The sequence below is a fragment of the Lissotriton helveticus genome, chromosome 7 (assembly GCF_964261635.1).
Source record: "Lissotriton helveticus chromosome 7, aLisHel1.1, whole genome shotgun sequence".
In the NCBI taxonomy this organism is placed as follows: domain Eukaryota; kingdom Metazoa; phylum Chordata; class Amphibia; order Caudata; family Salamandridae; genus Lissotriton; species Lissotriton helveticus.
The window spans coordinates 1839204019-1839221438 of record NC_136068.1 but is presented as its reverse complement, the minus strand read 5'-3'; positions in this window follow the sequence as shown (position 1 = coordinate 1839221438).

Genomic DNA, 17420 nt, shown 5'->3' with positions numbered 1-17420 from the left:
CTCGGTCCATGCACCACTGAGTACCCCTGGGCATAATGGATGAAAGCATGGCAGACTGGGTGCAGGTCTATGGCACAACAAAGCACACTGCCTGGCTTCAAAATGGCCCCTAGACCCCCACCCACATGGCCAGGCCCTGCCTGGACCAGGCCTCAAAATGGCCCCCACCCACATGGACAGGCCCCAACACCACCCCAACCAGTTGAAAAACACACACAAATCACCACAATCCAATGCGATCCATGCCCTCCATAATGTTCACATTAAAGAGACTCCAGAGAAAGACTCAGTCCATGCACCACTGAGTACCCCTGGGTAAAAGGCCCCAACACCACCCCAAACAGTCGAAAAACACACAAAAATCACCACAATCCAATGCCATCCATGCCCTCCATGATGTTTACATTAAAGAGACTCCACAGAAAGACTCAGTCCATGCATCACTGAGTACCCCTGGGCAAAAGGCCCCAACACCACCCCAAGAAGTAAAAAAACACACAAAAATCACCACAATCCAATGCCACCCATGCCCTCCATGATGTTTACATTAAAGAGACCCCACAGAAAGACTCAGTCCATGCACCACTGAGTACCCCTGGGCAAAAGGCCCCAACAACAGAAAAAAAAATCGAAAAACACACAAAAATCACCACAATCCAATGCCATCCATGCCCTCAATCATGTTGAAACTCAAGACACCCCACAGAAAGACTCGGTCCATGCACCACTGAGTACCCGGGGCATAATGGATGAAAGCTTGGCAGACTGGGTGCAGGCCTATAGCACAACAAAGCACACTGCCTGGCTTCAAAATGGCCCCTATACCCCACCCACATGGCCAGGCCCTGCCTGGACCAGGCCTCAAAATGGCTGTCACCCACATGGACAGGCCCCAACACCACCCCAAAAAGTAGAAAAACACACAAAAATCACCACAATCCAATGCCATCCATGCCCTACATGATATTTACATTAAAGAGACCCCACAGAAAGACTCAGTCCATGCACCACTGAGTACCCCTGGGCAAAAGGCCCCAACACCACCCCAAAAAGTCAAATAACACACAAAAATCACCACAATCCAATGCCATTCATGCCCTCCATGATGTTTACATTAAGGAGACCCCACAGAAAGACTCAGTCCATGCACCACTGAGTACCCCTGGGCAAAAGGCCCTAACAACAGCCAAAAAATCGAAAAACACACAAAAATCACCACTATCCAAAGCCATCCATGCCCTCCATAATGTTTACATTAAAGAGACCCCACAGAAAGACTCAGTCCATGCACCACTGAGTACCCCTGGGCAAACGGCCCTAACACCAGCCAAAAAATAAAAAAACACACAAAAATCACCACAATCCAATGCCATCCAAACACTCAATCATGTTGAAATTCAAGACACCCCACAGAAAGACTCGGTCCATGCACCACTGAGTACCCCTGGGCATAATGGATGAACGCATGGCAGACTGGGTGCAGGCCTATGGCACAACAAAGCACACTGCCTGGCTTAAAAATGTCCCCTAGACCCCCACCCACATGGCCAGGCCCTGCCTGGACCAGGCCTCAAAATGGCCCCCACCCACATGGACAGGCCCCAACACCACCCCAACCAGTCGAAAAACACACAAAAATCACCACAATCCAATGCCATCCATGCCCTCCATGATGTTTACATTAAAGAGACTCCAGAGAAAGACTCAGTCCAAGCACCACTGAGTACCCCTGGGCAAAAGGCCCCAACACCACCCCAAACAGTCGAAAAACACACAAAAATCACCACAATCCAATGCCATCCATGCCCTCCATGATGTTTACATTAACGAGACTCCACAGAAAGACTCAGTCCATGCACCACTGAGTACCCCTGGGCAAAAGGCCCCAACACCACCCCAAAAAGTAAAAAAACACACAAAAATCACCACAATCCAATGCCATCCATGCCCTCCATGATGTTTTCATTAAAGAGACTAATGTAGTAGAAATGGCGAAGTGCACAGCAAGTTTGATGATAAGTTCATAAAAGATGGATATTTAGATTTAAGAATTTTGGGTGCAGTGGACAGGTGGCGTAACCGTCCTGGTACGCTGTTGAACTGTATGAGAATAGCGCAATAAACACCGTTAATGCGTCCCTGTTGAATACGCACACCGTGGTGGTTCGTCTGGGTTAGACTGACTCCAAATATATTTGACCAAAATTTGTTCAATTCATATGATTTTTATTTTGAAAATGAAATCACTCGATCAATGTAGGTTCATTTGAGTTTAAACATGATTCTTCCTATATGTACAACTGCTCCAATGCATTTCGGGTGTTGCCCTTTTTCCAGGAGCTCTGTTGGTGAAAGCAACAGTCTTAAGAAATAATAATGTACTTGGTATCTTTACATGATACATCAACAAATAGGTTATTCAATGCCTTATATTGATGCTCAGGACAGTAGTTCTTTGAGATTGGGTGCTCTGGTGTACGCAAAAATCGGTTGAACCCTGTTACCTCGGGACCACGAACTTTATCAGACGACTTCGTTTTCCTCAAATAGTAAGTTTAACAGCGTCTTTTTCACCCTCGACGCACCACCGCATCAACTTGTCACCCACCCGGTCCATATTTCTAACAGCCCATCTTTCTCGTTTCCAAACAGACTCCTTCATCAACCCCGACCACCGAGCAAAACCACACATGGTTTGTCTCACTTGTTTTTTGTTCTCCCATTTTGACCGTGTTTATGACTGTTATTTCTATACGATTTGGATCTCATTAATGTTTAAACTGAGCATCATTATAATGCATTGAATAACCTATTTGTTGATGTATCATGTAAAGATACCAAGTACATTATTATTTCTTAAGACTGTTGCTTTCACCAACAGAGCTCCTGGAAAAAGGGCAACGCCCGAAATGCATTGGAGCAGTTGTACATATAGGAAGAATCATGTTTAAACTCAAATGAACCTACATTGATCGAGTGATTTCATTTTCAAAATAAAAAGTCATATGAATTGAACAAATTTTGGTCAAATATATTTGGAGTCAGTCTAACCCAGACGAACCACCACGGAGTGCGTATTCAACAGAGACGCATTAACGGTGTTTATTGCGCTATTCACATACATTAAAGAGACCCCACAGAAAGACTCAGTCCATGCACCACTGAGTACCCCTGGGCAAAAGGCCCCAACAACAGAAAAAAAAAACGAAAAACACACAAAAATCAACACAATCCAATGCCATCCATGCCCTCAATCATGTTGAAATTCAAGACTCCCCACAGAAAGACTCGGTCCATGCACCACTTAGTACCCCTGGGCATAATGGATGAAAGCATGGCAGACTGGGTGCAGGCCTATGGCACAACAAAGCACATTGCCTGGCTTCAAAATGGCCCCTAGACCCCCACCCATATGGCCAGGCCCTGCCTGTACCAGGCCTCAAAATGGCCCCCACCCACATGGACAGGCCCCAACACCACCCCAAACAGTCAAAAAACACACAAAATCACCACAATCCAATGCCATCCATGCCCTCCATGATGTTTACATTAAAGAGACCCCAAAGAAAGACTCAGTTCATTCACCACTGAGTATCTGTGGGCAAAAGGCCCCAACAACAGCCAAAAAGTCAAAAAACACACAAAAATCACCACAATCCAATGCCATCCATGCCCTCTATGATGTTTACATTAAAGAGACCCCACAGAAAGACTCAGTCCATGCACCACTGAGTACCCCTGGGCAAAAGGCCCCAACAACAGCCAAAAATCAAAAAACACACAAAAATCACCACAATCCAATGCCATCCATGCCCTCAATCATGTTGAAATTCAAGACACCCCACAGAAAGACTCGGTCCATGCACCACTGAGTACCCCGGGGCATAATGGATGAAAGCTTGGCAGACTGGGTGCAGGCCTATGGCACAACAAAGCAAACTGCCTGTCTTCAAAATGGCCCCTAGACCCCCACCCACATGGCCAGGCCCTGCCTGGACCAGGCCTCAAAATGGCCCTCACCCACATAGACAGGCCCCAACACCACCCCAAAAAGTCGAAAAACACACAAAAATAACCACAATCCAATGCCATCCATGCCCTACATGATATTTACATTAAAGAGACCCCACAGAAAGACTCAGTCCATGCACCACTGAGTACCCCTGGGAAAAAGGCCCCAACACCACCCCAAAAAGTCAAAATACACACAAAAATCACCACAATCCAATGCCATTCATGCCCTCCATGATGTTTACATTAAAAAGACCCCACAGAAAGACTCAGTCCATGCACCACTGAGCACCCCTGGGCAAAAGGCCCCAACAACAGCCAAAAAATAGAAAAACACACAAAAATAACCACAAACCAATGCCATCCATGCCCTCCATGATGTTTACATTAAAGAGACCCCAAAGAAAGACTCAGTCCATGCACCACTGAGTACCCCTGGGCAAAAGGCCCTAACACCAGCCAAAAAATAAAAAAACACACAAAAATCACCACAATCCAATGCCATCCATGCCCTCAATCATGTTGAAATTCAAGACACCCCACATAAAGACTCGGTCCATGCACCACTGAGTACCCCTGGGCATAATGGATGAAAGCATGGCAGACTGGGTGCAGGTCTATGGCACAACAAAGCACACTTCCTGGCTTCAAAATGGCCCCTAGACCCCCACCCACATGGCCAGGCCCTGCCTGGACGAGGCCTCAAAATGGCCCCCACCCACATGGACAGGCCCCAACACCACCCCAACCAGTCAAAAAAAACACACAAAAATCACCACAATCCAATGCCATCCATGCCCTACATGATATTTACATTAAAGAGACCCCACAGAAAGACTCAGTCCATGCACCACTGAGTACCCCTGGGCAAAAGGCCCCAACAACAGCCAAAAAATCAAAAAACACACAAAAATCACCACAATCCAATGCCATCCATGCCCTCCATGGTGTTTACATTAAAGAGACCCCAAAGAAAGACTCAGTTCATGCACCACTGAATATCCGTGGGCAAAAGGCCCCAACAACAGCCAAAAAGTCAAAAAAACACACAAAAATCACCACAATCCAATGCCATCCATGCCCTCTATGATGTTTACATTAAAGAGACCCCACAGAAAGACTCAGTCCATGCACCACTGAGTACCCCTGGGCAAAAGGCCCCAACAACAGCCAAAAATAAAAAAACACACAAAAATCAACACAATCCAATGCCATCCATGCCCTCAATCATGTTGAAATTCAAGACACCCCACAGAAAGACTCGGTCCATGCACCACTGAGTACCCCGGGGCATAATGGATGAAAGCTTGGCAGACTGGGTGCAGGCCTATGGCACAACAAAGCACACTGCCTGTCTTCAAAATGGCCCCTAGACCCCCAACCACATGGCCAGGCCCTGCCTGGACCAGGCCTCAAAATGGCCCTCACCCACATAGACAGGCCCCAACACCACCCCAAAAAGTCGAAAAACACACAAAAATAACCACAATCCAATGCCATCTATGCCCTACATGATATTTACATTAAAGAGACCCCACAGAAAGACTCAGTCCATGCACCACTGAGTACCCCTGGGAAAAAGGCCCCAACACCACCCCAAAAAGTCAAAATACACACAAAAATCACCACAATCCAATGCCATTCATGCCCTCCATGATGTTTACATTAAAGAGACCCCAAAGAAAGACTCAGTCCATGAACCACTGAGTACCCCTGGGCAAAAGGCCCTAACACCAGCCAAAAAATCAAAAAATACACAAAAATCACCACAATCCAATGCCATCCATGCCCTCAATCATGTTGAAATTCAAGACACCCCACAGAAAGACTCGGTCCATGCACCACTGAGTACCCCTGGGCAAAAGGCCCCAACAACAGCCAAAAAATCGAAAAACACACAAAAATCACCACAATCCAATGCCATCCATGCCCTCCATGATGTTTACATTAAAGAGACCCCAAAGAAAGACTCAGTCCATGCACCACTGAGTACCCCTGGGCAAAAGGCCCTAACACCAGCCAAAAAATCAAAAAACACACAAAAATCACCACAATCCAATGCCATCCATGCCCTCAATCATGTTGAAATTCAAGACACCCCACAGAAAGACTCGGTCCATGCACCACTGAGTACCCCTGGGCATAATGGATGAAAGCATGGCAGACTGGGTGCAGGTCTATGGCACAACAAAGCACACTGCCTGGCTTCAAAATGGCCCCTAGACCCCCACCCACATGGCCAGGCCCTGCCTGGACCAGGCCTCAAAATGGCCCCCACCCACATGGACAGTCCCCAACACCACCCCAACCAGTCGAAAAACACACAAAAATCACCACAATCCAATGCCATCCATGCCCTCCATGATGTTTACATTAAAGAGACTCCACAGAAAGACTCAGTCCATGCACCACTGAGTACCCCTGGGCAAAAGGCCCCAACACCACCCCAAGAAGTAAAAAAACACACAAAAATCACCACAATCCAATGCCATCCATGCCCTACATGATATTTACATTAAAGAGACCCCACAGAAAGACTCAGTCCATGCACCACTGGGTACCCCTGGGCAAAAGGCCCCAACACCACCCCAAAAAGTCAAAAAATACACAAAAATCACCACAATCCAATGCCATCCATGCCCTCAATCATGTTGAAACTCAAGACACCCCACAGAAAGACTCGGTCCATGCACCACTGAGTACCCCTGGGCAAAAGGCCCCAACAACTGCCAAAAAATCGAAAAACACACAAAAATCACCACAATCCAATGCCATCCATGCCCTCCATGATGTTTACATTAAAGAGACCCCAAAGAAAGACTCAGTCCATGCACCACTGAGTACCCCTGGGCAAAAGGCCCCAACAACAGCCAAACAATCGAAAAACACACAAAAATCACCACAATCCAATGCCATCCATGCCTTCCATGATGTTTACATTAAAGAGACCCCACAGAAAGACTCAGTCCATGCACCACTGAGTACCCCTGGGCAAAAGGCCCCAACAACAGCCAAAAATCAAAAGACACACAAAAATCACCACAATCCAATGCCATCCATGCCCTCAATCATGTTGAAATTCAAGACACCCCACAGAAAGACTCGGTCCATGCACCACTGAGTACCCCGGGGCATAATGGATGAAAGCTTGGCAGACTGGGTGCAGGCCTATGGCACAACAAAGCACACTGCTTGGCTTCAAAATGGCCCCTAGACCCCTACCCACATGGCCAGGCCCTGCCTGGACCAGGCCTCAAAATGGCCCTCACCCACATAGACAGGCCCCAACACCACTCCAAAAAGTCGGAAAACACACAAGAATAACCACAATCCAATGCCATCCATGCCCTACATGATATTTACATTAAAGAGACCCCACAGAAAGACTCAGTCCATGCACCACTGAGTACCCATGGGCAAAAGGCCCCAACAACAGCCACAAAATCAAAAAACACACAAAAATCACCACAATCCAATGCCATCCATGCCCTCCGTGATGTTTACATTAAAGAGACCCCAAAGAAAGACTCAGTCCATGCACCACTGAGTACCCCTGGGCAAAAGGCCCCAACAACAGCCACAAAATCAAAAAACACACACAAATAACCACTATCCAAAGCCATCCATGCCCTCCATAATGTTTACATTAAAGAGACCCCACAGAAAGACTCAGTCCATGCACCACTGAGTACCCCTGGGCAAAAGGCCCTAACACCAGCCAGAAAATTAAAAAAACACACAAAAATCACCACAATCCAATGCCATCCATGCCCTCAATCATGTTGAAATTCAAGACACCCCACAGATAGACTCGGTCCATGCACCACTGAGTACCCCTGGGCATAATGGATGAAAGCATGGCAGACTGGGTGCAGGTCTATGGCACAACAAAGCACACTGCCTGGCTTCAAAATGGCCCCTAGACCCCCACCCACATGGCCAGGCCCTGCCTGGACCAGGCCTCAAAATGGCCCCCACCCACATGGACAGGCCCCAACACCACCCCAACCAGTTGAAAAACACACACAAATCACCACAATCCAATGTGATCCATGCCCTCCATAATGTTCACATTAAAGAGACTCCAGAGAAAGACTCAGTCCATGCACCACTGAGTACCCCTGGGTAAAAGGCCCCAACACCACCCCAAACAGTCGAAAAACACACAAAAATCACCACAATCCAATGCCACCCATGCCCTCCATGATGTTTACATTAAAGAGACCCCACAGAAAGACTCAGTCCATGCACCACTGAGTACCCCTGGGCAAAAGGCCCCAACAACAGAAAAGAAAATCGAAAAACACACAAAAATCACCACAATCCAATGCCATCCATGCCCTCAATCATGTTGAAACTCAAGACACCCCACAGGAAGACTCGGTCCATGCACCACTGAGTACCCGGGGCATAATGGATGAAAGCTTGGCAGACTGGGTGCAGGCCTATAGCACAACAAAGCACACTGCCTGGCTTCAAAATGGCCCCTATACCCCACCCACATGGCCAGGCCCTGCCTGGACCAGGCCTCAAAATGGCCGTCACCCACATGGACAGGCCCCAACACCACCCCAAAAAGTAGAAAAACACACAAAAATCACCACAATCCAATGCCATCCATGCCCTACATGATATTTACATTAAAGAGACCCCACAGAAAGACTCAGTCCATGCACCACTGAGTACCCCTGGGCAAAAGGCCCCAACACCACCCCAAAAAGTCACAAAACACACAAAAATCACCACAATCCAATGCCATTCATGCCCTCCATGATGTTTACATTAAGGAGACCCCACAGAAAGACTCAGTCCATGCACCACTGAGTACCCCCGGGGCAAAAGGCCCTAACAACAGCCAAAAAATCGAAAAACACACAAAAATCACCACTATCCAAAGCCATCCATGCCCTCCATAATGTTTACATTAAAGAGACCCCACAGAAAGACTCAGTCCATGCACCACTGAGTACCCCTAGGCAAACGGCCCTAACACCAGCCAAAAAATAAAAAAACACACAAAAATCACCACAATCCAATGCCATCCAAACACTCAATCATGTTGAAATTCAAGACACCCCACAGATAGACTCGGTCCATGCACCACTGAGTACCCCTGGGCATAATGGATGAAAGCATGGCAGACTGGGTGCAGGTCTATGGCACAACAAAGCACACTGCCTGGCTTCAAAATGGCCCCTAGACCCCCACCCACATGGCCAGGCCCTGCCTGGACCAGGCCTCAAAATGGCCCCCACCCACATGGACAGGCCCCAACACCACCCCAACCAGTTGAAAAACACACACAAATCACCACAATCCAATGCGATCCATGCCCTCCATAATGTTCACATTAAAGAGACTCCAGAGAAAGACTCAGTCCATGCACCACTGAGTACCCCTGGGTAAAAGGCCCCAACACCACCCCAAACAGTCGAAAAACACACAAAAATCACCACAATCCAATGCCATCCATGCCCTCCATGATGTTTACATTAAAGAGACTCCACAGAAAGACTCAGTCCATGCATCACTGAGTACCCCTGGGCAAAAGGCCCCAACACCACCCCAAGAAGTAAAAAAACACACAAAAATCACCACAATCCAATGCCACCCATGCCCTCCATGATGTTTACATTAAAGAGACCCCACAGAAAGACTCAGTCCATGCACCACTGAGTACCCCTGGGCAAAAGGCCCCAACAACAGAAAAAAAAATCGAAAAACACACAAAAATCACCACAATCCAATGCCATCCATGCCCTCAATCATGTTGAAACTCAAGACACCCCACAGAAAGACTCGGTCCATGCACCACTGAGTACCCGGGGCATAATGGATGAAAGCTTGGCAGACTGGGTGCAGGCCTATAGCACAACAAAGCACACTGCCTGGCTTCAAAATGGCCCCTATACCCCACCCACATGGCCAGGCCCTGCCTGGACCAGGCCTCAAAATGGCTGTCACCCACATGGACAGGCCCCAACACCACCCCAAAAAGTAGAAAAACACACAAAAATCACCACAATCCAATGCCATCCATGCCCTACATGATATTTACATTAAAGAGACCCCACAGAAAGACTCAGTCCATGCACCACTGAGTACCCCTGGGCAAAAGGCCCCAACACCACCCCAAAAAGTCAAATAACACACAAAAATCACCACAATCCAATGCCATTCATGCCCTCCATGATGTTTACATTAAGGAGACCCCACAGAAAGACTCAGTCCATGCACCACTGAGTACCCCTGGGCAAAAGGCCCTAACAACAGCCAAAAAATCGAAAAACACACAAAAATCACCACTATCCAAAGCCATCCATGCCCTCCATAATGTTTACATTAAAGAGACCCCACAGAAAGACTCAGTCCATGCACCACTGAGTACCCCTGGGCAAACGGCCCTAACACCAGCCAAAAAATAAAAAAACACACAAAAATCACCACAATCCAATGCCATCCAAACACTCAATCATGTTGAAATTCAAGACACCCCACAGAAAGACTCGGTCCATGCACCACTGAGTACCCCTGGGCATAATGGATGAACGCATGGCAGACTGGGTGCAGGCCTATGGCACAACAAAGCACACTGCCTGGCTTAAAAATGTCCCCTAGACCCCCACCCACATGGCCAGGCCCTGCCTGGACCAGGCCTCAAAATGGCCCCCACCCACATGGACAGGCCCCAACACCACCCCAACCAGTCGAAAAACACACAAAAATCACCACAATCCAATGCCATCCATGCCCTCCATGATGTTTACATTAAAGAGACTCCAGAGAAAGACTCAGTCCAAGCACCACTGAGTACCCCTGGGCAAAAGGCCCCAACACCACCCCAAACAGTCGAAAAACACACAAAAATCACCACAATCCAATGCCATCCATGCCCTCCATGATGTTTACATTAACGAGACTCCACAGAAAGACTCAGTCCATGCACCACTGAGTACCCCTGGGCAAAAGGCCCCAACACCACCCCAAAAAGTAAAAAAACACACAAAAATCACCACAATCCAATGCCATCCATGCCCTCCATGATGTTTTCATTAAAGAGACTAATGTAGTAGAAATGGCGAAGTGCACAGCAAGTTTGATGATAAGTTAATAAAAGATGGATATTTAGATTTAAGAATTTTGGGTGCAGTGGACAGGTGGCGTAACCGTCCTGGTACGCTGTTGAACTGTATGAGAATAGCGCAATAAACACCGTTAATGCGTCCCTGTTGAATACGCACACCGTGGTGGTTCGTCTGGGTTAGACTGACTCCAAATATATTTGACCAAAATTTGTTCAATTCATATGATTTTTATTTTGAAAATGAAATCACTCGATCAATGTAGGTTCATTTGAGTTTAAACATGATTCTTCCTATATGTACAACTGCTCCAATGCATTTCGGGTGTTGCCCTTTTTCCAGGAGCTCTGTTGGTGAAAGCAACAGTCTTAAGAAATAATAATGTACTTGGTATCTTTACATGATACATCAACAAATAGGTTATTCAATGCCTTATATTGATGCTCAGGACAGTAGTTCTTTGAGATTGGGTGCTCTGGTGTACGCAAAAATCGGTTGAACCCTGTTACCTCGGGACCACGAACTTTATCAGACGACTTCGTTTTCCTCAAATAGTAAGTTTAACAGCGTCTTTTTCACCCTCGACGCACCACCGCATCAACTTGTCACCCACCCGGTCCATATTTCTAACAGCCCATCTTTCTCGTTTCCAAACAGACTCCTTCATCAACCCCGACCACCGAGCAAAACCACACATGGTTTGTCTCACTTGTTTTTTGTTCTCCCATTTTGACCGTGTTTATGACTGTTATTTCTATACGATTTGGATCTCATTAATGTTTAAACTGAGCATCATTATAATGCATTGAATAACCTATTTGTTGATGTATCATGTAAAGATACCAAGTACATTATTATTTCTTAAGACTGTTGCTTTCACCAACAGAGCTCCTGGAAAAAGGGCAACGCCCGAAATGCATTGGAGCAGTTGTACATATAGGAAGAATCATGTTTAAACTCAAATGAACCTACATTGATCGAGTGATTTCATTTTCAAAATAAAAAGTCATATGAATTGAACAAATTTTGGTCAAATATATTTGGAGTCAGTCTAACCCAGACGAACCACCACGGAGTGCGTATTCAACAGAGACGCATTAACGGTGTTTATTGCGCTATTCACATACATTAAAGAGACCCCACAGAAAGACTCAGTCCATGCACCACTGAGTACCCCTGGGCAAAAGGCCCCAACAACAGAAAAAAAAAACGAAAAACACACAAAAATCAACACAATCCAATGCCATCCATGCCCTCAATCATGTTGAAATTCAAGACTCCCCACAGAAAGACTCGGTCCATGCACCACTTAGTACCCCTGGGCATAATGGATGAAAGCATGGCAGACTGGGTGCAGGCCTATGGCACAACAAAGCACATTGCCTGGCTTCAAAATGGCCCCTAGACCCCCACCCATATGGCCAGGCCCTGCCTGTACCAGGCCTCAAAATGGCCCCCACCCACATGGACAGGCCCCAACACCACCCCAAACAGTCAAAAAACACACAAAATCACCACAATCCAATGCCATCCATGCCCTCCATGATGTTTACATTAAAGAGACCCCAAAGAAAGACTCAGTTCATTCACCACTGAGTATCTGTGGGCAAAAGGCCCCAACAACAGCCAAAAAGTCAAAAAACACACAAAAATCACCACAATCCAATGCCATCCATGCCCTCTATGATGTTTACATTAAAGAGACCCCACAGAAAGACTCAGTCCATGCACCACTGAGTACCCCTGGGCAAAAGGCCCCAACAACAGCCAAAAATCAAAAAACACACAAAAATCACCACAATCCAATGCCATCCATGCCCTCAATCATGTTGAAATTCAAGACACCCCACAGAAAGACTCGGTCCATGCACCACTGAGTACCCCGGGGCATAATGGATGAAAGCTTGGCAGACTGGGTGCAGGCCTATGGCACAACAAAGCAAACTGCCTGTCTTCAAAATGGCCCCTAGACCCCCACCCACATGGCCAGGCCCTGCCTGGACCAGGCCTCAAAATGGCCCTCACCCACATAGACAGGCCCCAACACCACCCCAAAAAGTCGAAAAACACACAAAAATAACCACAATCCAATGCCATCCATGCCCTACATGATATTTACATTAAAGAGACCCCACAGAAAGACTCAGTCCATGCACCACTGAGTACCCCTGGGAAAAAGGCCCCAACACCACCCCAAAAAGTCAAAATACACACAAAAATCACCACAATCCAATGCCATTCATGCCCTCCATGATGTTTACATTAAAAAGACCCCACAGAAAGACTCAGTCCATGCACCACTGAGCACCCCTGGGCAAAAGGCCCCAACAACAGCCAAAAAATAGAAAAACACACAAAAATAACCACAAACCAATGCCATCCATGCCCTCCATGATGTTTACATTAAAGAGACCCCAAAGAAAGACTCAGTCCATGCACCACTGAGTACCCCTGGGCAAAAGGCCCTAACACCAGCCAAAAAATAAAAAAACACACAAAAATCACCACAATCCAATGCCATCCATGCCCTCAATCATGTTGAAATTCAAGACACCCCACAGATAGACTCGGTCCATGCACCACTGAGTACCCCTGGGCATAATGGATGAAAGCATGGCAGACTGGGTGCAGGTCTATGGCACAACAAAGCACACTGCCTGGCTTCAAAATGGCCCCTAGACCCCCACCCACATGGCCAGGCCCTGCCTGGACCAGGCCTCAAAATGGCCCCCACCCACATGGACAGGCCCCAACACCACCCCAACCAGTTGAAAAACACACACAAATCACCACAATCCAATGTGATCCATGCCCTCCATAATGTTCACATTAAAGAGACTCCAGAGAAAGACTCAGTCCATGCACCACTGAGTACCCCTGGGTAAAAGGCCCCAACACCACCCCAAACAGTCGAAAAACACACAAAAATCACCACAATCCAATGCCACCCATGCCCTCCATGATGTTTACATTAAAGAGACCCCACAGAAAGACTCAGTCCATGCACCACTGAGTACCCCTGGGCAAAAGGCCCCAACAACAGAAAAGAAAATCGAAAAACACACAAAAATCACCACAATCCAATGCCATCCATGCCCTCAATCATGTTGAAACTCAAGACACCCCACAGGAAGACTCGGTCCATGCACCACTGAGTACCCGGGGCATAATGGATGAAAGCTTGGCAGACTGGGTGCAGGCCTATAGCACAACAAAGCACACTGCCTGGCTTCAAAATGGCCCCTATACCCCACCCACATGGCCAGGCCCTGCCTGGACCAGGCCTCAAAATGGCCGTCACCCACATGGACAGGCCCCAACACCACCCCAAAAAGTAGAAAAACACACAAAAATCACCACAATCCAATGCCATCCATGCCCTACATGATATTTACATTAAAGAGACCCCACAGAAAGACTCAGTCCATGCACCACTGAGTACCCCTGGGCAAAAGGCCCCAACACCACCCCAAAAAGTCACAAAACACACAAAAATCACCACAATCCAATGCCATTCATGCCCTCCATGATGTTTACATTAAGGAGACCCCACAGAAAGACTCAGTCCATGCACCACTGAGTACCCCCGGGGCAAAAGGCCCTAACAACAGCCAAAAAATCGAAAAACACACAAAAATCACCACTATCCAAAGCCATCCATGCCCTCCATAATGTTTACATTAAAGAGACCCCACAGAAAGACTCAGTCCATGCACCACTGAGTACCCCTAGGCAAACGGCCCTAACACCAGCCAAAAAATAAAAAAACACACAAAAATCACCACAATCCAATGCCATCCAAACACTCAATCATGTTGAAATTCAAGACACCCCACAGATAGACTCGGTCCATGCACCACTGAGTACCCCTGGGCATAATGGATGAAAGCATGGCAGACTGGGTGCAGGTCTATGGCACAACAAAGCACACTGCCTGGCTTCAAAATGGCCCCTAGACCCCCACCCACATGGCCAGGCCCTGCCTGGACCAGGCCTCAAAATGGCCCCCACCCACATGGACAGGCCCCAACACCACCCCAACCAGTTGAAAAACACACACAAATCACCACAATCCAATGCGATCCATGCCCTCCATAATGTTCACATTAAAGAGACTCCAGAGAAAGACTCAGTCCATGCACCACTGAGTACCCCTGGGTAAAAGGCCCCAACACCACCCCAAACAGTCGAAAAACACACAAAAATCACCACAATCCAATGCCATCCATGCCCTCCATGATGTTTACATTAAAGAGACTCCACAGAAAGACTCAGTCCATGCATCACTGAGTACCCCTGGGCAAAAGGCCCCAACACCACCCCAAGAAGTAAAAAAACACACAAAAATCACCACAATCCAATGCCACCCATGCCCTCCATGATGTTTACATTAAAGAGACCCCACAGAAAGACTCAGTCCATGCACCACTGAGTACCCCTGGGCAAAAGGCCCCAACAACAGAAAAAAAAATCGAAAAACACACAAAAATCACCACAATCCAATGCCATCCATGCCCTCAATCATGTTGAAACTCAAGACACCCCACAGAAAGACTCGGTCCATGCACCACTGAGTACCCGGGGCATAATGGATGAAAGCTTGGCAGACTGGGTGCAGGCCTATAGCACAACAAAGCACACTGCCTGGCTTCAAAATGGCCCCTATACCCCACCCACATGGCCAGGCCCTGCCTGGACCAGGCCTCAAAATGGCTGTCACCCACATGGACAGGCCCCAACACCACCCCAAAAAGTAGAAAAACACACAAAAATCACCACAATCCAATGCCATCCATGCCCTACATGATATTTACATTAAAGAGACCCCACAGAAAGACTCAGTCCATGCACCACTGAGTACCCCTGGGCAAAAGGCCCCAACACCACCCCAAAAAGTCAAATAACACACAAAAATCACCACAATCCAATGCCATTCATGCCCTCCATGATGTTTACATTAAGGAGACCCCACAGAAAGACTCAGTCCATGCACCACTGAGTACCCCTGGGCAAAAGGCCCTAACAACAGCCAAAAAATCGAAAAACACACAAAAATCACCACTATCCAAAGCCATCCATGCCCTCCATAATGTTTACATTAAAGAGACCCCACAGAAAGACTCAGTCCATGCACCACTGAGTACCCCTGGGCAAACGGCCCTAACACCAGCCAAAAAATAAAAAAACACACAAAAATCACCACAATCCAATGCCATCCAAACACTCAATCATGTTGAAATTCAAGACACCCCACAGAAAGACTCGGTCCATGCACCACTGAGTACCCCTGGGCATAATGGATGAACGCATGGCAGACTGGGTGCAGGCCTATGGCACAACAAAGCACACTGCCTGGCTTAAAAATGTCCCCTAGACCCCCACCCACATGGCCAGGCCCTGCCTGGACCAGGCCTCAAAATGGCCCCCACCCACATGGACAGGCCCCAACACCACCCCAACCAGTCGAAAAACACACAAAAATCACCACAATCCAATGCCATCCATGCCCTCCATGATGTTTACATTAAAGAGACTCCAGAGAAAGACTCAGTCCAAGCACCACTGAGTACCCCTGGGCAAAAGGCCCCAACACCACCCCAAACAGTCGAAAAACACACAAAAATCACCACAATCCAATGCCATCCATGCCCTCCATGATGTTTACATTAACGAGACTCCACAGAAAGACTCAGTCCATGCACCACTGAGTACCCCTGGGCAAAAGGCCCCAACACCACCCCAAAAAGTAAAAAAACACACAAAAATCACCACAATCCAATGCCATCCATGCCCTCCATGATGTTTTCATTAAAGAGACTAATGTAGTAGAAATGGCGAAGTGCACAGCAAGTTTGATGATAAGTTCATAAAAGATGGATATTTAGATTTAAGAATTTTGGGTGCAGTGGACAGGTGGCGTAACCGTCCTGGTACGCTGTTGAACTGTATGAGAATAGCGCAATAAACACCGTTAATGCGTCCCTGTTGAATACGCACACCGTGGTGGTTCGTCTGGGTTAGACTGACTCCAAATATATTTGACCAAAATTTGTTCAATTCATATGATTTTTATTTTGAAAATGAAATCACTCGATCAATGTAGGTTCATTTGAGTTTAAACATGATTCTTCCTATATGTACAACTGCTCCAATGCATTTCGGGTGTTGCCCTTTTTCCAGGAGCTCTGTTGGTGAAAGCAACAGTCTTAAGAAATAATAATGTACTTGGTATCTTTACATGATACATCAACAAATAGGTTATTCAATGCCTTATATTGATGCTCAGGACAGTAGTTCTTTGAGATTGGGTGCTCTGGTGTACGCAAA